This window comes from Pongo pygmaeus, chromosome 9, assembly GCF_028885625.2.
Source record: "Pongo pygmaeus isolate AG05252 chromosome 9, NHGRI_mPonPyg2-v2.0_pri, whole genome shotgun sequence".
Classification (NCBI taxonomy): domain Eukaryota; kingdom Metazoa; phylum Chordata; class Mammalia; order Primates; family Hominidae; genus Pongo; species Pongo pygmaeus.
The window spans coordinates 90,149,964-90,174,234 of record NC_072382.2 but is presented as its reverse complement, the minus strand read 5'-3'; the positions used below and the strand labels follow the sequence as shown (position 1 = coordinate 90,174,234).

The following is a 24,271-nucleotide window of genomic DNA, read 5'->3' as shown; positions in this document are numbered from 1 at the left end:
TGTGTGGTGTTCCCCACCCTGTGTCCAAGTGTTCTCATTGTTCAGTTCCCACCTATGAGTGAGAACATGTGGGGTTTGGTTTTCTGTCCTTTTGATAGTTTGCTCAGAATGATGGTTTCCAGCTTCATCCATGTCCCTACAAAGGGCATGAACTCATCCTTTTTTATGGCTGCAGAGTATTCCATGGTGTATATGTGCCACATTTTCTTAATCCAGTCTGTCATTGACGGACATTTGGGTTGGTTTGAAGTCTTTGCTATTGTGAATAGTGCCGCAATAAACATACATGTGCATGTGTCTTTATAGCAGCATGATTTATACTTTTTGGGTATATACCCAGTAATGGGATGGCTGGGTCAAATGGTATTTCTAGTCCTAGATCCTTGAGGAATCGCCACACTGTCTTCCACAATGGTTGAACTAGTTTACAGTCCCACCAACAGTGTAAAAGTGTTTCTATTTCTCCACATCCTCTCCAGCACCTGTTGTTTCCTGACTTTTTAATGATCACCATTCTAGCTGGTGTGAGATGGTATCTCATTGTGGTTTTGATTTGCATTTGTCTGATGGCCAGTGATGATGAGCATTTTTTCATGTGTCTGTTTTGAGAAGTGTCTGTTCATATCCTTCGCCCACTTTTTGATGGGGTTGTTTGATTTTGTCTTGTAAATTTGTTTAAGTTCTTTGTAGATTCTGGATATTAGCCCTTTGTCAGATGGGTAGATTGCAGAAATTTTCTCCCATTCTGTAGGTTGCCTGTTCACTCTGAATGACTTTAACGAGTTGAGAGAAGAAGGCTTCAGAAGATCGGTAATAACAAACTTCTCCGAGCTAAAGGCGGATGTTTAAACCCATTACAAAGAATTTAAAAACCTTGAAAAAAGATTAGACGAATGGCTAACTAGAATAAACAGCATAGAGAAGACCTTAAATGACCTGATGGAGCTGAAAACTGTGGCACGAGAACTAAGTGACGAATGCACAAGCTTCAGTAGCTGATTCTATCAACTGGAAGAAAGGGTATCAGTGATTGAAGATCAAATGAATGAAATGAAGCAAGAAGAGAAGTTTAGAGAAAAAAGAGTAAAAAGAAATGAACAAAGCCTCCAAGAAATATGGGACTATGTGAAAAGACCAAATCTACATCTTATTGGTGTACCTGAAAGTGACGGGGAGAATGGAACCAAGCTGGAAAACATTCTTCAGGATATTATCCAGGAGAACTTCTCCAACCTAGGAAGACAGGCCAACATTCAAATTCACTAGAAAACACTACAGGCCAGAAGAGAGAGGGGGCCAATATTCAACCTTCTTAAAAAAAAGAATTTTCAACCCAGAATTTCATATCTAGCCAAACTAAGCTTCATAAGTGAAGGAGAAATAAAATACTTTACAGACAGCAAATGCTGAGAGATTTTGTCACCACCAGGCCTGCCTTACAAGAGCTCCTGAAGGAAGCACTAAACATGGAAAGGAACAACTGGTACCAGCCACTGCAAAAACATGCCAAATTGTAAAGACCATCGATGCTAGGAAGAAACTGCATCAACTAACGAGCAAAATAACCAGCTAACATCATAATTACAGGATCAAATTCACACATAACAATATTAGCCTTAAATGTAAATGGGCTAAATGCTCCAATTAAAAGACACAGACTGGCAAATTGGATAAGGAGTCAAGACCCATCAGTATGTTGTGTTCAGGAGACCCATCTCATGTGCTGAGACACACATAGGCTCAAAATAAAGGGATGGAGGAAGATCTACCAAGCAAATGGAAAACAAAAAAAAGCAGGGGTTGCAATCCTAGTCTCTACTGTTAATTTTTTTAACCATAAATCTGAATAGGTCTTCATTTCAATTTTTTTCTCGTGAATTAATGGGTTATTGAAGTAAATGAAAGGCAACTTTAAGGATGTCAATTCACGTATTCATTCAGTAAATATTTATTAAGTGGCTAAAATGTGGCAGACATGTTCTAAGCAGAGATGGTGACATGATAGAAAAAAATGAACTTTCATAAAAATAAAATTGGCCATACATTCATAGAAATAAAATGAAATCATTAAAATAAATAGCAAATGACTACTGTGAAATTGTGTGATTATGGAAATTTGTGGGACTTTGGGACAAAATCGACCGATTCATACTTTAAGGAAGGGAATTTGTCAAGATATATGAGTGAGGTGGAGATTATTAAGCTTATATCAGGAAGCCACTAGTGTTTACTGTTATACATTAATTCAATGTATTATTTACTTTTACTAACTGGAAATTGATTACTGTGATACAAGATATATAATGATCAAATAGAAAAATAATAATGTTAAAATTTTGAACTAATAATTATGGATCTGACAAAATTGAATGCTCACATTTAGATAGCACATGTTTCTGGTTGAACAGGCCAAGGTTTCTAGGGAACTTTCTGAATTGTATTTTTCAGATTATTTAATGAAGGAGAGTAATATTTAGACTTTGTTGCATATAAAAATCAAAAGCAGTTATTGGTTATTAACTTATCCCCCAATAGCAAAACTTATGCTCCAAATACGTTTCTGTTTTCTCGCTAGCTCTCGATTGGTTTACAGAGTCCATGTTTCCATGAAAGATGGAAATCTAAGTTTATAACCATTTACTCAGGAATAAATACAAGGCTATATTATTCTATCTATATATTTCTAAATATTTAATTTGTGGTGCGCAATACCTCTTATTTCTCTTCCTTCTAATGCACCATTGATAGTTTATACCTAACTTAAAGGTATTTAAGTTAAAGACAATTTTCTTTGGATTGCTTCAGGAATGGAGGAAAGATTCTGAAAACAAGTGTTGAGAGAAAATCAATTTTTCTTATTTAAAAGGCTCGTGAAAACGGTCACTATGGAAACAAGACATGAGTCCATGGAACATCAAGAGATCAGAAGAGAGGTGTTGAGCTGAGACTCTCAGTCTTAAATTTGGACATTTGACATCAGTTTTAATCCTCATTTGATGATAACTTCTTTATAAATTTTGAGGTTTATTTTAGATTACATAGCCCTTGGATTTTTAAATTTCTGCATAATTGTCTGTGGCATTTGTTTTCTCTTCTTCCTTCTTACCTTCCTTCCTGTCTTCTTCCCACACTTTATTCTCACACTCTCTCTTTTTTCTGCTTTCCTCCCTCCCTTCCTCCCTTTCTTCCATATCTCCTATTTAAATGTTTTTTTCTCCTCTTTCTTCTTTTCCTGCCATTGCTCTTCATTGTTTTGAGTGACAATGTGACATGCAAAAAGAAAGGAGATGACAGAAAACTTTCTTGGCTTTTCCTTTTTTTTTTCCCGATTTCTTTTTTTATTTTTATTTATTTAATTTTTGAAATTTTGTATTTCTTGACCTAAAATATTATAGTATTCTGTCTCTGTTTGCATACAATGAAGATGCTTATGAAATACTGTCTAAAGATTTCCATTCATAGTAACAGTGGTCAGCTTCTGGATATGTGCAGAAACCAGTGTTAATGAGAGAAAAAAGTAAAAAGGGTTTTTTTTTTTTTTTTTTTTTTTATATTAACAACAATACATTTAACCACTTGGTCTTTGGAGGATGTAGGATGGAGGGAGGCCGTCTATTAGTATTCAGGGAAAAGGACAGGTATATTGCTTCTAATTTTTCCTTTGAGGTTGTCTGCCAGACTAATTAATGTTAGAGGTAGCAAGAGGGTAATAGCCCTAATAGAGAACTCACCATAATGGATGGGGTGCTACCACTATTACCGACCTCAGTCATTTGACCTAGGCCTCTAGTCATTTCTCTAGCAATGAGATAATACACACCCTCTCTCAAAATCACATTCAGAAAGGTTTCTTATAGCAACCTAGTTATTGTCATTCTTTAGAAATAAAGCACTTTCTGTTCAATTCACAGGGTGACTTGGCTAGTAGAGGGTTCCAGCCACATTCCCTTCCAGAGTTCTATAATCTACAGATAAGCCTACAAATATCTTGGCTTTTCTACACTCAAAATATTACTAAGAAGTGGGGAAAGCAATACATTATGTTAAAAATAGAAGTATGAGCAGTAATTGAAAAATGGATTGCTTAAATATTGTAGGTAGTTCAGAGTACACTCATAAATAGGTATGAGCTTAAATGTAAATTGTTTTAATTTTAACACTTGCTTGAGGATATATCCGTATATAGTTATATATGAATAAAATCGAAAAATGTGAAGTTGAAAATAATCATTAGCCACTCTATTTACAAATATAGGAAATAATTTAGAAAACAATTTCAAGTAAAACAATTAAAAGCTAGGATTTTGTGTATAACGTATATGCAACTAGACTTTCAGAACCTTGAGGTTATTGCTCTTTGTAACCTCTATACATAGCACAGGGTGTAGCATATAACAACTGCTCAATTAATATTTGCTTAAGAAGTACATGGATGCACAGAAGTACATATATATGTTAACAGTTAAAAACAAAATGCAAAAAATATTCACTTAATTTTGAATTTACTGGACAATAAATATTTGTCATCCTATTTGTTTTTGCATAAAATATTGAATAAATTATCTTGTAATATTTTGAACATTTTAATTCCCAATATATTTTTATATAATGAATTGCTAATATGACTTTACTTTTTAAAATTTTTCTAGAAATGCTGTAATGTCTACTTGAGATTTTATAACAAAAATATTTTATTCTGGTATATGTGAATTAAGTATGTCAATATTCAAGATTTACACAGTTTAAGAGTCAGTGGGGAAGAGTGTTTACAGAGTTAGGATGCAGCATAAGATAACTGGAAATAGCACAAGTTTGGGGTTCTAGGATATGATTTTACATATTGGAGTTGCTATTTTAAAATTGTATGGTAGGCAGGGTGTGGTGCCTCATATCTGTAATCTCAGCATTTTGGGAGGCTGCGGTAGGAGAATCACTTGAGGCCAAGCGTTCAAGAACAGCGTGGGCAACATAGCAAGACACCATCGCTACAAAAAAATAAAATTAGCCAGGTGTGCGGATTCACACATGTAGTCCTAGCTACTGGAGAGGCTGAGACAGGAGGATTTCTTAATCCCAGGAGTTCGAGGTTACAGTGAGCTGTGATTGCCACTGCATAGCCTAAGCAACAGAACGAGAAACTGCCTCTTAAAAAAAATATAAGTGGTAACAACTTCACCTCTTTGGGTTTCGTCAGTTACTTCCCATAGTTGATATGAAGAATATTTGAGAGATATGTCTATTTTTGACATAAAGTATGCCTTAAAATTTTTACAAATCTGAAATGGGGGTATCCATTGGAAAAAAAATTCTCATTCTCAGAAGGGGTAAACAGGGCATTAATCATATAGAAGCTCATTTATTCTCATGTTGACAAATTGCGCTTTACTTGATAAAATGGCACCTACACTCATATCTATGTCATTTGTACCAAATTAATTTAAAATAAACACAAAGGATGTAAAAAAGACTGAAGAGTGGTTCTGAATCTTGGCAGTACATTAGCACCATCTGTGAAACTCTTTAAACATTCCTTGAGGCCTCACCTGATATGAAGTAAGTCAGTGGTTTTAAAAGATCTCCCACGTGATTCTAACATGTAGCCAAAGTTCAGAATCCTTGCACTAAAAAGTCTATGTATCTGAACTAGTTTATGCTACTTTAGAATCTAGCTTGTGAAAATCTGGATTAATTGCTAGAACACATTAATTTATTTGTTAAAAGTGTGTTTGGTAACCACTACATGCTAGACACAATAGCCAGTACAGAGAATGCAAAAAATAAAATGCCTAAGAAGAGTTTGCATTATATAAGGCAACCTGATGAATAATCGCCACATAATATGGTATGCTAGGGCTTTTTAGCAAAGTTTTATGGTAGCTGAAAGACATGGTGTCCAGTCTTTCTTTTTTTTTTCTTTTTTTATTATTTAAGTTTTAGGGTACATGTGCACAATGTGCAGGTTAGTTACATATGTATACATGTGCCATGCTGGTGTGCTGCACCCGTTAACTCGTCATTTAGCATTAGGTATATCTCCTAATGCTATCCCTCCCTTATCCCCCCACCCCACAACAGTCCCCAGAGTGTGATGTTCCCCTTCCTGTGTCCATGTGTTCTCATAGTTCAATTACCATCTATGAGTGAGAACATGTGGTGTTTGGTTTTTTGTCCTTGTGATAGTTTACTGAGAATGATGATTTCCAATTTCATCTATGTCCCTACAAAGGACATGAACTCATCCTTTTTTATGGCTGCATAGTATTCCATGGTGTATATGTGCCACATTTTCTTAATCCAGTCTATCATTGTTGGACATTTGGGTTGGTTCCAAGTCTTTGCTACTGTGAATAGTGCCACAATAAACATACATGTGCATGTGTCTTTATAGCAGCATGATTTATAGTCCTTTGGGTATATACCCAGTAATGGTATGGCTGGGTCAAATGGAATTTCTAGTTCTAGATCCCTGAGGAATCGCCACACTGACTTCCACAATGGTTGAACTAGTTTACAGTCCCACCAACAGTGTAAAAGGGTTTCTATTTATCCACATCCTCTCCAGCACCTGTTGTTTCCTGACTTTTTAATGATTACCGTTCTAACGGGTGTGAGATGGTATCTCATTGTGGTTTTGATTTGCATTTCTCTGATGGCCAGTGATGATGAGCATTTTTTCATGTGTCTTTTGGCTGCATAAATGTCTTCTTTTGAGAAGTGTCTGTTCATATCCTTTGCCCAGTTTTTTTTGGGGTTGTTTGTGTTTTTCTTGTAAATTTGTTGGAGTTCATTGTAGATTCTGGATATTAGCCTTTGTCAAATGAGTAGGTTGCAAAAATTTTCTCCCATTTTGTAGGTTGCCTCTTCACCCTGATGGTAGTTTCTTTTGCTGTGCAGAAGCTCTTTAGTTTAATTAGATCCCATTTGTCAATTTTGGCTTTTGTTGCCATTGCTTTTGGTGTTTTAGACATGAAGTCCTTGCCCATGCCTATGTCCTGAATGGTAATGCCTAGGTTTTCTTCTAGGGTTTTTATGGTTTTAGGTCTAACATTTAAGTCTTTAATCCATCTTGAATTAATTTTTGTATAAGGTGTAAGGAAGGGATCCAGTTTCAGCTTTCTACATATGGCTAGCCAGTTTTCCCAGCACCATTTATTAAATAGGGAATCCTTTCCCCATTGCTTGTTTTTGTTAGGTTTGTCAAAGATCAGATAGTTATAGATATGTGGCGTTATTTCTGAGGGCTCTGTTCTGTTCCATTGATCTATATCTCTGTTTTGGTATCAGTACCATGCTGTTTTGGTTACTGTAGCCTTGTAGTATAGTTTGAAGTCAGGTAGCATGATGCCTCCAGCTTTGTTCTTTTGGCTTAGGATTGACTTGGCGATGTGGGCTCTTTTTTGGTTCCATATGAACTTTAAAGTAGTTTTTTTCAATTCTGTGAAGAAAGTCATTGGTAGCTTGATGGGGATGGCATTGAATCTATAAATTACCTTGGGCAGTATGGCCATTTTCATGATATTGATTCTTCCTACCCATGAGCATGGAATGTTCTTCCATTTGTTTGTGTCCTGTTTTATTTCATTGAGCAGTGGTTTGTAGTTCTCCTTGAAGAGGTCCTTCACATCCCTTGTAAGTTGGATTCCTAAGTATTTTATTCTCTTTGAAGCAATTGTGAATGGGAGTTCACTCATGATTTCACTCTCTGTTTGTCTGTTATTGGTGTATAAGAATGCTTGTGATTTTTGTACATTGATTTTGTATCCTGAGACTTTGATGAAGTTGCTTATCAGCTAAGGAGATTTTGGGCTGAGACAATGGGGTTTTCTAGATATACAATCATGTCGTCTTGCAAACAGGGACAATTTGACTTCCTCTTTTCCTAATTGAATACCCTTTATTTCCTTCTCCTGCCTAATTGCCCTGGCCAGTACTTCCAACACTATGTTGAATAGGAGTGGTGAGAGAGGGCATCCTTGTCTTGTGCCAGTTTTCAAAGGGAATGCTTCCAGTTTTTGCCCATTCAGTATGATATTGGCTGTGGGTTTGTCATAGATAGCTCTTATTATTTTGAGATATGTCCCATCAATACCTAATTTATTGAGAGTTTCTAGCATGAAGGGTTGTTGAATTTTGTCAAAGGCCTTTTCTGCATCTATTGAGATAATCATGTGGTTTTTGTCTTTGGTTCTGTTTATATGCTGGATTACATTTATTGATTTGCATATATTGAACCAGCCTTGCATCCCAGGGATGAAGCCCATTTGATCATGTTGGATAAGCTTTTTGATGTGCTGCTGGATTTGATGTCCAGTCTTTCAAGGGAGTTGGGCAGGCAGTGTTTCACTGGAGTTAATCTTGAAGGGTAAACATGCATTCATTAGAGGGAAAATAAGGAGATTAATATTAAATGTCTTTCAAAACAATAAAGAGTCATGATAAAAGGGAAAAAGGGGAATTAGAGATTAGCGAGTCTTCTACTCTTTCTGAATATTCTGGAGATATTCATTCCAATATAAGGTTTAGAAAGCCTAGTGTTTCCTAGTTCCTGGGACTTGAATTATCAGGTTCAATTTGATTATAGGACTCATTTAAGTTGAATGATGACTGGATCTAAAGTGCTTACTAAATTATTATAAGCTAATAATAACTAACATTGTATGATTACTATTAGCAAGGCACTGTTCTGATGGCTCAGCAGAAGTTAACAGTTAATACTAACAATGGCTTTATGAAGTAGTTGTCACTAATCTTTCCCTCTACTTATAAAGAAATAAACTAAGGTACAGAAAGCTTAAATAGTCAATACACAACTAGTAAGCAACACAGCCAAGTGTCAAATCCATGCAGACTGGCTTCAGAGATCATGCTTTTACTCATGTGCTACAGTGTGTTAAATGCTCACCATGTACCAAGCTCTGCACTTTGCAAGTGTAACTAATTTAGTCTTCACAATAAGTTAATAAGATAAGTTATGGAACTAGCATTTTTTCCCATTTTACAGATAAAAACACTAAGAAAGAGAACTGAATGATTTACTGCTTCAACAAGCACATGGGCTCTTGGTCTGTCCATCAACGTTTCTGATAGATCTGTGTGTCTAGCCCAGCTCAACATTCTTTCTTAAAGAGGTATAAAAGGCAAATATTTAGTAACATAAATAAGCTCTCACCTCATCAATTTTCAAAATTCTGGCTTTCATTGCTTACTACATAATTTAAAATAATTACTAGCTTTAGCTCAATGAATTGTTTCTAGGAAATGTAACACTGAAAAACAACATAAATTTCCCAAATCACTAGAGTTATAGTGTGTTAAACATAATGTTAGATTTCAGGTGGCTTAGAGTTCTCAAGACTAAATGTATTATAAATAGTTGCAACAGCTATATCTAAGCCATTAAGAGCATAATTGTCTCTTATATATGCAGTGAAACATTCCCAGCAATTCTATTAAGCAATGAGTCTGAGGTTCTCTTTGGAAGGACAAAAACTTCTGTATACCCTTACTTGGTCATTTACACGCAGTTCAGAATACTGCTGCCATTTTACTTAACCTATTTTTTATTGTAAGTGAAAAATTTTACTATCTTTGCCAAAAGTATTGATGAAGAATTACTATAAGACCTGGTCTTATAATTTAAATATATTTACAAAGAGATGAGCTCTACTAGACTAGAAAGTAGTTTTCAAATTTCCAAGTATCTTAAAAAGTGGACTTTATGTCCCAGGCTATGTTTAGTTTCTTGGTCATGCTAATGTGGGATGTAAATAACTGGATATTAAAATAAACTAATCCTCATTCCCATCATCATCACCACCAAATATCCTGTACCTGCCACATTTCAAGGACTGTACAATTGTTTCACATCTATTATTGTTTATCTTAGCAACCTCTACGTAGGTACTACTATTCATATATTACAGAAAAAACAAAACAAGAAATTTCCTGTCAGCATAAAAACAGAATTTAGAAAAGGATTTTCTTTTGTTATATATGACCCTTCCTAGTAATCCAACACTGTTATTCAAATTCTTGCCTATACATCACATTGTACTGGAACAAAGAGAGTCATATTGTGAGGAAATGTGAGGGAAAAAAGGACACGATTTGCTGAGACTTTATAGCACTTTTGATTTCCAGAGTGACTTTATATATAACAAATAAAATTAGGTATTTTCTTACATTAACTTTTTGATTTTCCCATTTCCAGATAAGGAAAGGAGGTTCCAAGGTTCAGCAGCTTGTCCAAGTCCCCTACTCAAGAAAGAGCCAAAATTCAGTTTCCAAATGCAATCAGTTAGGACTGAAATCCAGTGGACATTCTGCCTCACCCTTGGATGAATGCTCTGTGTCTTCACCTGGGATATAAAGGAAGTCATTTGCCCCTTGTGATGAGACAGTTACACATACACACACACACACACACACACACACACACACTATATTTTGTGTACCCAGAGTGAAGATGAATATCTCTGTGTTTGCCATATATGTGCCAAGAGTCTGCTTGGACAGAGGACTTCATCTTGGAACACACTGTCTAAAGGAGTTGTAGTTCCAAAGCACTAAAAGACTAAATACTTTTCTTACTGTATTTTTTACCAAGTATCATAACAAAAATTAATTCACAGGGCTATATTTCTAGGTCTGTCCTTCCTGAAGAATAGAGAGATGAATAAACATAGATTCATATATAAAAACTTCTTTGAATTAAATTTCCATGGTTTGTCTAGATCTTAAATTGAAGCTTTATATAAGAGTGCGTAATATAAAAAAGGTTCCTATTTTTGCTATAAAATCCCTGTTGAAAACACTGAGTTTTTAGGGACCATGTATATAAGGGTCTATATAATAGCTCTAGCATTTAGTAACACAGCAATAATAAAATTCTTTCTATGAACAGACTAAATTTCTTATATTAGATAATGATATAACTAAATATTTTCTGGTAAACCACTTTAGTCAATATGATAGGAGTATTTGTCATTTCCTTTTTCTGCATGGCTTTCATTTTCATTCTTAATAACATATATAATTGACTCATTCATATCTAGAAAGTTGGCAGATTAAATTTAGTAAATAAAATTAGATAAAATTACCTTCATTTGGGAGTTGAACAAGCTGAGCTATAGTTAAGGTTTGTCAAGCTCTACTTCATCTACCCCGATGTCTTTTCAGTTTCTAAAGCACAGCAAATGTTGTTCTGCCTCAGAGCTTCCACATATTGTTCCCTCTGCCTGTAAACCCCCTTAATTTTCTTCCCACTCTTTGATCAGCCACCCCTTGTTGATCACATCTCTTAACTCAAACAGAAACATAGACATATGTCATATTTTTTGCATAATAATACACTTTTTTGGTCTTGATTTAATATTTGTCTTAGAATTACGTTTAATGTCCAATTAAAACAAGATACCAGGCCCCCTCCTCATGCCCTGCTATTCTTTATAACTGTACCTTGTTCTTCATTGTATTTCCCATAAATTGTGACACATCAGTTAGTTTATTCATGTGTTCCTTACTTTAAGCCTCACAGGACAGGAGACGAATTCCATTTCATCCATCATTTTATCCCCAACACCTAGCCATTCCTGGTATATGATAGTTTAATAAATATTTAATAAATGGCATGAATGAATAAATTTAAACACATATGCACTCACACACACATATGTAATAACTTTAAGTTTTCTAAGGCCAAGTAAGTATATGTTAATATTTTGTGTATCATTCTATTATAGTGTTTTGTACAGTAACTGGCAAAAAATAATAGCAATAATAGATATTTAATGAGTGTTCATTAAATTGATAAAAACATTCAAAAATTTTTAAGCCACTTATAACCTTTTATTTAATGAGCTCAGATAACCACATACTTGCAAAACATTTAGAATTTGTGTAACGCCCTTGAAGTCTAGAACACGAGCTAGCTAAGTCTGAGAATCACAAATGCAAAAACACAATTTAAGAAGTGGGTAAGTGTGCCCATATTTGGAAAAGGTGCTGTCACTCAGTAGTCTTTCAGACCTCCTGCAAACATTCACATGATTTACCATCAGTGTTGCCAACTTGTACAATGAAGGGCAGCGTATAACAGGTATACTTCTATTTTCATAAATATTCATTTAAATATTCTAAATATTTATTGAGAGGACTTAGGCTTTTACTCGGTGAAATCAGAAGTTACTGGAGAGATTCGATTTAAGATAAATTCTTTAAAAGATCACTCTGGATACTGTGCTGAATGTAGCCTGTACTAGTTTGGAATTTATTCCCTGTAAGGCAGGTAAAAGATGATAGTTGATGGGTTCAACAGGTTCTCTGTGAAGGTGGTTAGAAGTGGTAAGATTCTAGGATATATTTTAAAGGCAGAGCTAACAGGATTTCATGACAAATTCTCACACATAAGAAAGGACAGAAATGAATGGAGATTTCGAGTTTTAAGCTTGATCAATTCTGAGAATCACTGTGTTTTCCATTCTTTTTTTCTACTGTTCTACATAAGAATTAAAATATTTTGTTCATTAATAGCTCATCCTAAGGCAAAAGTTATACCCTTGAGCAATTTATAATCAGAACTTACTGTTTGAATGTAAAACATTGTTTCTATATTTCTTTTAATTTTAATTTTGCCTAATTCAGCACTTTACAATTATGAGATGAAGCTATATTTTAAAATGTCACTGAGCAATTTTAAGATTATATAATCACGTTTTCCTTGTCATCTGAAAATTTTATTATTGTTCAACAGGGAGAATGTCCTTCACATTTTAGCCTTTAGAGCATAGGAAGTCGATATGTATTGGTAAGTAGGTATTACATTTATGGAGTGCTTTGTCATTTTTTTGACATGCTTTGACATGTCTTATGTCATCTCACTCTCATCATAACACTGGAAGACAGGAGAGAAGGAAATATGTGTAGGAAATTGAAAAGTTTAAGTGACTGAGTGGCCAACATGGTATCTCCTTCTTTCCCGTTCACTAATGTATTTTGATCCAGCTCCAATTGATGGAGAAAAACTGGGAGCTTGGAGTGCCCTATGCTCACTCAAAGCTAAATGTCTCATACAAAAACCCAAATTTGACCTTATCTTTATTGTTAACGCCTCAGAAAACTGGATAAACAAATCACTGTATTCATCAGACTTAATCACATCACCAGAGTCATCTAGTCATGTCACCCTCCATTTTCTTGCGAACTCACTATTTTTTGTATTTTCTCACCTATGCCATCTTTCTATTTCTCATCTATGCCATCTTTCTTTCTTTCTTTTTTAATTAAGGAAGCTCACTCACAGCTTTCCTGGCCTCTCTCCAAAGTACTAAAACTTGTTTTGTGAATTGCAGTCAAAGAAATGCAAAAAGTAACAATGATCCCATCAGTAGACGTGAAAATGCAAGAAGATGCCATTGTAAAACTCAACAAGGTGTGGTAGATAGATCTTTTTCTTGTTGTTAAATCCTGAAGCTATCAAACAATAACTTACCTTTTTGACAAGGGTCTGGTGGAAAATCAAATGAGCATTAGTAATGAATGCCTCAGCATCAATCCCCTTGACTTAAGTGCACTCATCTTTTAATCTTTGACCCAGCTGCTGCAAGCACCTGGTTCCCAAAATTCAGCTAGGGAAATACAATGGGAATAATAATCATATTACTGCAATGTCTTTCTTTTCTTTAAATTAAGCCATGCAAGTAATTTATACCAATCTCCTTTTCAGAGGCAGAAATGAAGTCTGTTTTTGTATTTAAAGATAACCTCAGCATAGCTGACAATCCTGGTCAGTTATGGGGGTGGTGAAGGAAGGGAAGCAAAGTCAGTTGAGAAAGTAAAGACATTCAACTGCCAACGAAGAATAAATTTTAACGGATGCAGGAAGAATCGTTTGTAAGAAGTGCAGAAAATGCAAAATGGTATTATTAATAAGTAACATCATTAGAGGCCGTTCTTTCTAACCAGTCACACCTCTGAATCATCTCGGGCTTCCCTGACTTCCTAGCTTTCTCTACCCTCCAGCAGTGACGCCCCTTCTCCCAATCATTGTCAGGGGTTTAAGTGCCATAGTCAAAAAGAACCTTATTATCTACCTGCTCCCCCAGCTTCTCTCTGAGTGACACACCACCCACGCCTCCTCCGCACAGCTTTCCTCCTCCCATGGCTCCTAGAGGGAATGTGAGGAGCAGGAGAGGGAGACCAAGGCTACCCTCGCCTGAACCCCGAAACGACGAGGCTTTAAGACCCTTATTCACCCACTGAGTCTATGCCCTGGCCGTTCTGCCAACCCCCGCCGCGCGCTGCTGGAGTATAAGCCAGCCCTGCGCTGCGCTTCCAGCTGCGTCTGCCCGAGCGCGGCACGTGCTCCCGGCGCTGGCGCGAGAGAGCGAGCGCCACCGCCGCGGGCCCCGCAGCCGTTCTGCCTGCTGTCACCGCTGCCTCCATCGCCGACACTAGCGCTCCAGCTGCAGCCAAGGCCGCTACGAGAGCGCAGGAAGCCCTCGAGGAGCGGCTGCCTGGGGGCGCAAGGCTCAGGGCGCGCACCTGGTAAGCACAGCGCCTTTTTCTTTCTCTTGGCTGTAGTTACCACGGATATAGGATACCGCTGGAGCCCCTCCCCCAGTGCAGGGATGGAGAGCGATCAAGCAAGGGGCGGGAGCGGGGGCGAAAAAGACCCAGGAGGGCGAGTGGTGGGCAGGTGGAGGGCTGGTAGAGCCAGGAACGCTACGAGGTCCTGCAAGTTTAGAAAAGTCACCCTGGAAGGACGTGTGCTGTGTGAATCAGACATAAATTTAAGTCAGGAGCCTGGGCTACCGCGGTATCCCTCCAATGGGAGGTTTTTGAAGATCATTTTGCTTTTATTTGCATAAGTGAGGGATTTAAGTGGGCTTGTTTCCATAGAAAACGAACTAAAAAAAAATCAGAGGAGGAAAAAATAAAGATCCGAACCAAAGGATACGTTTGGATCTCTCTCTCTGTGTCTGTCTCTCTCTCTCTCTCCCTCTCTCTCTCTGTGTGTGTGTGTGTATTTGTGTGTCATGCCAATACATGTGCACGAAAGGCAAGGATTTAGGAAGGGAGATGGGCTCCTCTATCTTTGAGCCCATTAGGTGTTTGGGGGAGCTAATAAGAGCAGTTGCTGGTGCTTCACCCCAAAAAGAGGCAGCAAAGAAGGGACCCGATCGGATGTAAATGTCAGTGTTCCATTTCTAAAAGGACTACAGTACTAGGAGGGAGAGGTTTTCTGGAACTGTGGGTCATGTAAAGATGGTACACCTGCAACTCTGGACCTATAAACTCAAGTTCATATACTACCAGTGGAGCTAGGAAGACATGTTTACTCTTGGTTCCTTTATGGAACTTTGGCAAAAATAATCTCTCTCGCTCTCTCTCTCTCTCTCTCTCTCACACACACACACACACACACACAGAGACAAAGAGAATATGAAAGAAATGAATACAGGGAAGAGAAGGGAGCTGAATATGACTGAATAGGCTGAGTGGGGTGGTAGAAGGCACAAGAACAGGGTGATCGGGTTTGACATCACTGCGTTCATTCAGTTCTACCCTAGGTAGTTCCTGGGCAGATCTCTAGAGAAACATGACCTTGAACAAGCCCCTTAACCTTCATGTACTCAGTTTCTCTATTGAACAATGTAGAGGATCTTCTGCATTTGGGGACATGAAGGTCCCATGCAGTAGTGTCTATGTATGTGTTTGAAGATCTGAATACTAAGAAGTAAGAACACTCATAAAATATGGGTAAAGGAAGCTTCAGGGGATTCTTCCTCAAAGTACTAAAGGCAGTTGGCAAGATCCTGACTGTGCTGTTGGGATAATGCATGCTGAGAGGTCTGTGGAAATGAGTGAGGAAAATCCAACCTCCAGCCTGTAGTTCAGTGAACTTGGAGTTCTAAGAGCTGTTTAGAAATGTTCAGATCCAGAGAGCCTAAAGTCATATGCTATTTTTTTTAGTGTTTTATTATTTATTTATTTTTATTATACTTTAAGTTCTAGGGTACAAACCTGCCCGTTGTGAACAAGTCATATGCTATTTTTAAGGTTAGCATTGAGGAAGAAGCTGTGGTGGCAAGGAAAATAAGTGCCAATCCAGTTTAAAGATTAGGTAGTCAGGGCAGCAAGAAGAAGGTTTTAGAGTAAAACGTAAATGCAATGTAATCTGGGCAGAGGGGTTAGGAAGACGAAGATAATGGATATTCCTCCTGAGACAAGGATGTCTACACTCCTAGGAGACAACTGGGACCTACCATGTCCTTGACACTCCTTCCACCTGTCTGAGGAAGGCACAGGTGCCCTTTCTCACTCAATACAGGTTTATTCTTAGAATTTAGGGATTTGTATCCCAGGTGCTGAGATATGACGGTAAACATGTGAAAACTGAGTCCTGGGAGTGCCTCCAACTCCCTTGCCATGTGAGCATCTGCTTGCAGAGCTGGTCTACCCATCCAGATTCACCCAGGAGTCTATGTTCCTAAAGGAACTCACTGTGCCACTTGGTGGCACCAAAAAGTTGCGCAAAGAACTCTGTTCTCTATAAATACAAACTACCACCCCTCCCTCCTCCGCTCTCTCCCCTTCCCCCCATCCCCCCTTTCTCAGTAGCGGGGAGATTGCTGCACACGCCGCCCTCAGCTCGGCTGTTCTGCGCACGCTGAGCGGAGGGGATGAGCTTGAGATCATCTTGGGGGGGAAGCCGGGGACTGGAGAGGCCGGCTCTGCCCTGCTGATCCCCGTGGCCCAACTTTTCGGGGGGCTAGCTAGACCGAGTCTCACTGCTCGCTGCGCAGCCAACAGGGGGGTAAGCTTGCTAAGTGTCTGTGTGCCCAAGTGTCCCTTGGCCAGAGAAGGATTTAGGATCTATAGGCTTGCTGAGTAGCTCATAGTTTGGTTTGGGGGAGGGGGACGCGGGTGGAGCAGGGGTGGCCAAAGCCGACAAGATTCAAGTCTGATCCATTTGCGAACAGCCTTAATTAAACCTGTTGGGGAAAAAGGCGCGAGCAATGGGGTGAAGGAAGGAAGAGCTGCAAGGGTTGAAAAGGAGATTCTGCATGCCTTCGCATCCGAGTTCCCGCTCTCTAAGGCCAGGTGCGCGTGGTTTCGAATGCAGAGTGTGCTCCCGCAAACCACCCGAGGGCTCGGAATTGTGAGAAGCAAAGGTGGAGAGGGAAAGAGGACGGAGAATTGCTTTTCAATAGATCCGTTAGGGGCCACTTCGTGGCGCCTGCTGCAGGAAGAGGGGGGACAGCGGGTGGTGCTGAAAGCACATCTCTTTCACTCAGGCTATATTGCCTCTCTTTGAACACCAGCCTGAGCCCTCCCGCTCTTTCCTCTTCCATGGATTTATCTTTCCCCTCGAACACAAAGCCTGCTAGTTATCCCACGGCGGGAGCATGAGCGGCATGCCAAGGAGGAAGCCCAGGCTACAGCGACTTAGGGAAGAAAACCCAGGGCAGGCCCATGAGTGCTGAGGCTAGCCCGTGGCACGAGCCCAACGTGCATTAGGACCTCTCCAGTGAAGTGACAGGTCCACCTGGAAGGCTCTTTCACCTGGTACTCGAATTTACAGCTGCCCTCCTTTCCTTTCAGAGGAGTTGCTGTGTGGAAGGGAAATTTAGGAGAGGATAACAAGCGCTTGTGCTTATTTAGACACAATCTTGATGCTGCCTTAGCTGGACTGCAACATCGAGTAACCAGGGAGATAGGGTCTCCAATACTTTACTTTTTCAATAAGAAATTGATACAGACCAGTGAGAAGGCAGCTTCCCTTTTCACCTTCTTCTCCATTTGCTACATGGTATTTTATTATTCAGAGTTTCTCAGGACAAAGCTAGAGCTAATTTGTGTCTCTAATCCTGGGCACTGGCCATTTGAAGCAGCCAAAGGTGCATGGACCAGGACTACGTGCAGCCCTTCCTCCAGTGAGACATAAGCAGGGGTTTTCTGTGGAAGCCTTAGTTGCATGACATTCTACTGTCAGCTGTGGAGTGTTCAGGTATGCTACCTCTTGTTAGGTGTGCTTTTTGCTGTTTTCTTTATGGAGTGCAGGGAGTTTCCTCCTTTAATTTCTCAGTTACCTCAATGTAATTACACATGTAAGAATCAATTGTGGCTATTTCTGTCCTTTATGCATGTTTATTTCCATTTAAACATGCCATTGGTTTAGGACTTGAAAATACTGCGTCCTGAACTCATTGGGTTAGTAATGTGCGTCCCATCAAATTTCCAGCCTTCTCCCCGTGAAATCTTGTCAGCACTCTGGACAGATCTTTCAAGTTTCTTAGGAGAAAAATGTACATAGCACTTCCTAAATAACAGCTTCTCTTAAGAGAAAAAGCTTTCCCTAGTCATTTACACTCCACATGACAAAATATACAATGTAGATATTTTAATTGCACCCCCTAGAGGTTTGTGCTATCACACAGGAATGTTTTGGCTGCAGACTATACACTCACAAAAAGCCCAAACTCTTCAATGTTCACTTATGAAAGCATATGTCGAGATTATTTGGGAGAGGGAGTTGGTATTTGAATAATCCAAGTTTTTCACTTTACTTCCATAGGTAGACACAGGCCTTTACTATCGCTTTATAGTATACCTTATGGACATGATGACAAACACCCAGGGGTAAATTGAAAAATTCACTCATATCTATTATCTCTAACCAGCACAAACTATCCAGACTTTGGGAATACTTGATTAACTACATAACATTTTTAATTTTGGCTCTGATTATTAACATTGTTGCGTTTCATGATAAAATGACTTACCTCATCAAAGGTGCTCACTTTTGTGACTAAAGCATTTTAATAATTCTACTTTTCTTATATCTTTTCAAAACCCATTTAATATTTTATAGGAGTCTTACTATATTGTCTTTTACAGAATGATCATTTTGGTTAGAGAAACTAAATTAAGTGTCAATAAAAGGTAGGTGGTATTACAAGTAGAAAATGTGAGATGAGGTTGATCATTAAAAATATTGTATTTATTTGTATACCAATTTTATCCCAGGTTTTCTATACTCATGGGATGAAGACAGAGCTGTATCCAAATATTTTATCTTACACATTCTTATTGTATTATGTATATGTACATGTGAGGTACTTTTATGTGTATCTCAATATAGATAGATCATGTATAAACCAACTTTATAAAATATTAGATATTACTTTTTATATATGTTTATATATATGTTATCTGATAAAGCTGATTTGGCTGGTTTAGAGGTTGGATATATTGAAGATGTATTATTACAAAGCAGGAAGATTCTGCATTTTAGAAATATGTGTTATGTGTTATATTCATATTCAGAGAAATATTAATTCTAGTCATTTTAGTCAGTGAGTGAAGCTTAGGAGAACATAAGAAGACATGAGCATCAAAAGAAATATATTTTAGTGCACGATGTATTTATATAACCCAAGAAAAGAAACTTCAATTTTGAGTTTTGAATTTTCAATTATTTGTAAATCAGATAATATCTTGATATTCCTTTATCTTAGTTGTTTAAAATGTGTTTCTAAAAAACATTAAGGCATAGGCTTAATGCTTTCATTTCCTTTAAATTCATAGGAGATGAAAATCTATATTTTACCTGTCTGAATTATATTTTAACTATATATAACTTTTGTCAGAAGGGCCATCAGGCAAAAGTCTTGGTGCAGACTCATCCCTGCTTTAATAACTACTATTTATTAAGCACATCAGGCATCATGCTAAGCAGCAGGTATGTTATTTTATTTAATTAGCATATCAACAATACAAGACATTATTTGTTTTTCCTTTTCAGTTATAAAAACTAAGTTTTTTATTCTACTGTCAAAGAACAGTGCATAGTTTATGCAGTGTTCACTGTGGATCACTTTATTTTTATTTGTGCAATTCCTTATACTCATTCAATAACATGTACTGCTATAACCCATCCCCCATTTTGAAAATAAGGAAACATATATTTCATTCATATATGTGTGTGTGTGTGTGTATATATGTGTGTGTGTATATATATATATGTATATATCTTTTACCATATATGTAAAAGAGAAAAATAATGGAAATATATATGCATACATATGCAAAAGAGAGAGATTTGATTTGTTTGGCACTAAAATTTACCCTGTTTCCATTGTATTGAGCTGCTTTACTCTGTGGTGTGGCTAAACACTAAACATTATGGGATTATTTTATTGTGGTTTCTAGTGAGTTGTGGTATGATTGGAAGTACAGGCTCTGACTTCAAATTGCCTGGGTTTGAATCTCAGCTTTGTGGCTTACTAATTGTGTGACGTTAGGCAAGTTACTTAAATTTATGTACCTCAGTTTCACTATTTTCAAATTGGGGGATGGGTTATAGCAGTACATTGCATGGAGTGAATGTGATGAATTAATTGCACAAATTAAAAAAAAACAATAGGTGCAGGAAACCACCATGACACACATAGACATATGTAACAAACCTGCACATTCTGCACATGTATCCCGTTTTTTTTTTAGAAGACATAAAGAGAAAAATAAATTAAAAAAATAAAGTATCTTACCCATAGTGAACAGAGCATAAACTATCAATCCTACCCAGGCCTTTGGACGTCAAGTTTTCTGCGTTTCCTATGTTATTACATTTAATGTTCAACTGCCCTATGGATTGTGTCTTATTTTTATTTTATGGCTTTAATGATAAAACATAATACTAACATAGATTAAATAACTTGTCCAATGTCCCACAGTACAAACAAAGGTGACAAAGCAGGTATTTAAATCTAGGATCATCTGATTTCCAAACTTTTACTCTTATGATACTGACCTACAGCTTACACACATATATCAGTTTTTTTGAATTCTACTAATTTTGAGTCAGCAGCCCTTCCTCTACAAGGGAATGTGCAAATATCTATTTTTCTCATATATTCAAGAATATTTAAAAATAAACATGCAAATGCTTGAAGATAATCAGAAATCAAAATAATACATAATTGCTATCTCAAATATCTCCTTTTTTAGTCAGACTGTAGAAGAAGTGTAAAAGAAAGACTTAGATGCAAAATATATATTTTATGTATATATTATTCTGTTGGTCTTGCAAATATATCAGATTCAAGAAAAATTCTCTAGTGATTAGTTGTTCACAATAATGCTGGTTCAGGCCATGGGTTTTAAAATTTTGATTATAAATGTTCTGAGGAAAATGAAAACTTGTAATCACAGTGATAATAGTGAGCACTTTAATAATGCAACCTTCTCCATTATATTTTACAGAAGAATAATCAAAAATATTTTTTAAAAAACAATTTGTCTAAATGCATAGTAATGTAGAATTATTCAAAGACATAGAAGTAAATAATAAACTATTATATCATTTGTTTAAAAATAAAATTATGAAAAATCAACGTGTAAATTACTTTATAAAGTTATCGTTATTGTTCTAGTCTTGTTAAAATTATAATAAACTTTGCATTTCATATCAAAAGCAGCCTTTGAATTTGGGAAGTATATCGTAGGATACTCTCCTCACATTCATTTCTTGTAATTTGTGATACTTAGAACTATGTATATTTAATGTAAGGTAATATCAACCTTGACTCTTACAGCTTAAATCTGTCTTTCTCAAATTGAAATTTTTAACTTTTCAACAAGATAATACAGACAAATAACTAAGTAAACATTGAGTAAGGCAAGCCTATTTCAACCGTCTCTCCTTAGCATTATTTGGAAGTTTCAGGTAGAGAATTTGTAAGACTGATGTGTCCAGATGATTGGCTCTTAGGTATGCTCTTCTTTCATGATTATGTCGACCTTTCCAGGATTAACTTTCATGTAATTAGTGTTTTTCAACTGGAAGTGACTTTGACATACAGGCGACATTTGCTAATATCTGAGGACATATTTGCTTATCAGAGCTGGGAGGGGATGGCATTGTTGTCTAGTGAACAGAAACCAGGGGTGCTGCTAAACAACCAACAGTGCACAGACAACATCTGCCCACAACAAAAGATTATCCACTCCAGAATGTCAGTAGTGCTCAGGTTGAAAAACCCTTATCTAAATGATGCTAGGAAACAGAGTTTCCTATATTTACTTGATTTGTTTGTATGCATTCTGATGAATTTATGTACATTACATAAGAATTTAATAGAAAGCAGAATCTCCAAAATGCTTTGCAATCAATGCATGAGGTTTGAATAACTAATTCATTTTTTTTTTTTTGTGGGGAGACCTCATCATTTGTTTATTAAGTATGGGCTTTGGAGCCAAATATAGTTGGATTCATGTTCTAGTTCTGCCATTTATTGTAGGTTTGATACTTTGGAGAAGATTCTTGACCTCTAAACTTCGATTTCTAGAGGTAGTAACATAGGTAGTAATTATACCAACCTTACAGGGTTATTGTGAGTCTTACATTAAATAATTATTATACATTATTTAACAGAAAGAAGGCACTTTATAAATATTATGTATTAATAAGTAAGTGGAGATCAAGTTATGGAAATGTAAAACCACAGTCTCAAGCATTTAATGATAGGTAACGTAATATATATATAATGCTTTACAGTCTTCAGAGGTATACCCTTAAGAAATCAGCTGAAGGCTACAGGATGGGTAAAAGTCTAAAATCCCTGCTTTATAATTAAACTGAGACTAGTTAACAGTGGATTGCATCATTGTTATTGCTTTACTGCAGAAGGCTGTTCCAGGTCTTCATAGACTGCTAAACCACTTGTTTAAATGATTTACAATGATTTAGTGAGCTCTATTGAACTGCCAGAACTTTTTAATTAATGCATAAAATTACAGATTTCATCGTTGTACAATAGTGTTTTATGGCCCTTTTTTTGTTGAGGGGGTTTCAGTTAAAATATGGCCTATACTTTGTGGGGCTAAACAGTGAGGATGCTGCATTTTCTTGTTTACAAGGTCACAAATGTGTGATTGAGATAGTAATGACAATGGAGCTTTCCTTAGACTACAGGGTTCTCTGTATCATTGCACCTCAGACTGTCTCTTATCTATGGTATGCACTTGTTTTCAGAAAAATATATCAGGTGCATTGATGGCATATGCAATATTGACACCCCTGACTGTTTGTGATGAGGCCACTGATCAGGCAGAAGAAATCATTTTAGTGTTTATGTCCTAAGCTGTGTGATTTGCTTGTGTGGAGATTAAGTTATATAAGAGACATCTGTGCCAGAAAGATGGTCAGTATTTTAGAAGATTGTTGAAAATAAAGGACAATGTGAGCTATGAATCTGATTATATAGTGTAGATTGCAATTTATGGCAAAGTTTATCCATCAATATATCTTTTTCATATCATTTAGGATATAATATGAGAGTGTGTGGTAACCTGATGCGAAATACTTTTGTATGTATTTAAAATATGTCTATTGTTTTCTATAATGTGCTAGTAATTAATTTACTATGCTAAGGACCCAGAAATATAACACCGAGTAAAGCATACTTCTGAAAATAGGTACTTGAACTAATATACTATATAATCAAACTGTTAATACGCTTACCCACTTTTTAGTGAATTAAATGTCACCATATTATTAGAGTGTAGATCATAACATTTTAAAAGCTTTTTTATCATTACAAGAATTAATGCCTCCCCATTATCTATAGGATAAACCTGCCCCTTTATTTCTACTGATATATTATCCCCACCATCTAAAAGCTATAACCTAAAGAAAATAATTTATTTTACTTGAGACTTTGTTTCCTAATATAAGAAATTGGGGTTCTTAGATATTTCTAGAAGTATTATTTTTAGGTAGACGTGAGATCAAGAATGAAAAAAGGCTCTTTACGCTGAAAATAAAGTATTACGGTATTTTTCTTTGTCTTTTCTTCTACTAGACACTTGTTAAAATAATGAATTAATCTTGTGGTGAGGTTGCACAGGAGAAATCTCACCACAAGGAGAAATGGCCTTACTTAGGAACTTATATAGAAGCAAGAGAGAGTAGATCCTCACAGAAAGAATATTGGATAGTTCTCAGAATTGATGATGTTAATGAGACAGATCTTGGAGTGAAGTTGATATCATCTTTTATATTCTACATTCATCAATTGTAAACTATGAGAAACATTCATGCCAGAAATATAATCTTTAAATAATTGTGCTACAAAGATACTTTCAAAAGCAAGCAAAATGCAACATTGTTTATGATATTAAGACAAATCTATAAATAACCTTAGTATCTAACAATAAGGAATAATTAAATATTGGTACACACATATAATTCAATGCCATGCAACTG

The 24,271-nt window shown here is 36.7% G+C and overlaps 1 protein-coding gene across 4 annotated transcripts in view; it reads left to right on the top strand.

The window, feature by feature from the left end:
* The first annotated feature begins 14,337 nt into the window (after positions 1 to 14,337).
* The window catches only part of GRM5 (glutamate metabotropic receptor 5), a 585,961-nt gene continuing 576,027 nt past the window's right edge, over positions 14,338 to 24,271 (top strand). For 2 of the 4 annotated variants that reach the window (XM_054439378.2, XM_054439376.2), the window contains exon 1: positions 14,338 to 14,544. The gene's annotated coding sequence lies outside the window, so the exon portion shown is untranslated. Of the gene's footprint in view, positions 14,545 to 16,637; positions 16,817 to 24,271 lie in introns of those variants that run through there. The other 2 variants (XM_054439380.2, XM_054439377.2) reach the window with 2 other exon arrangements.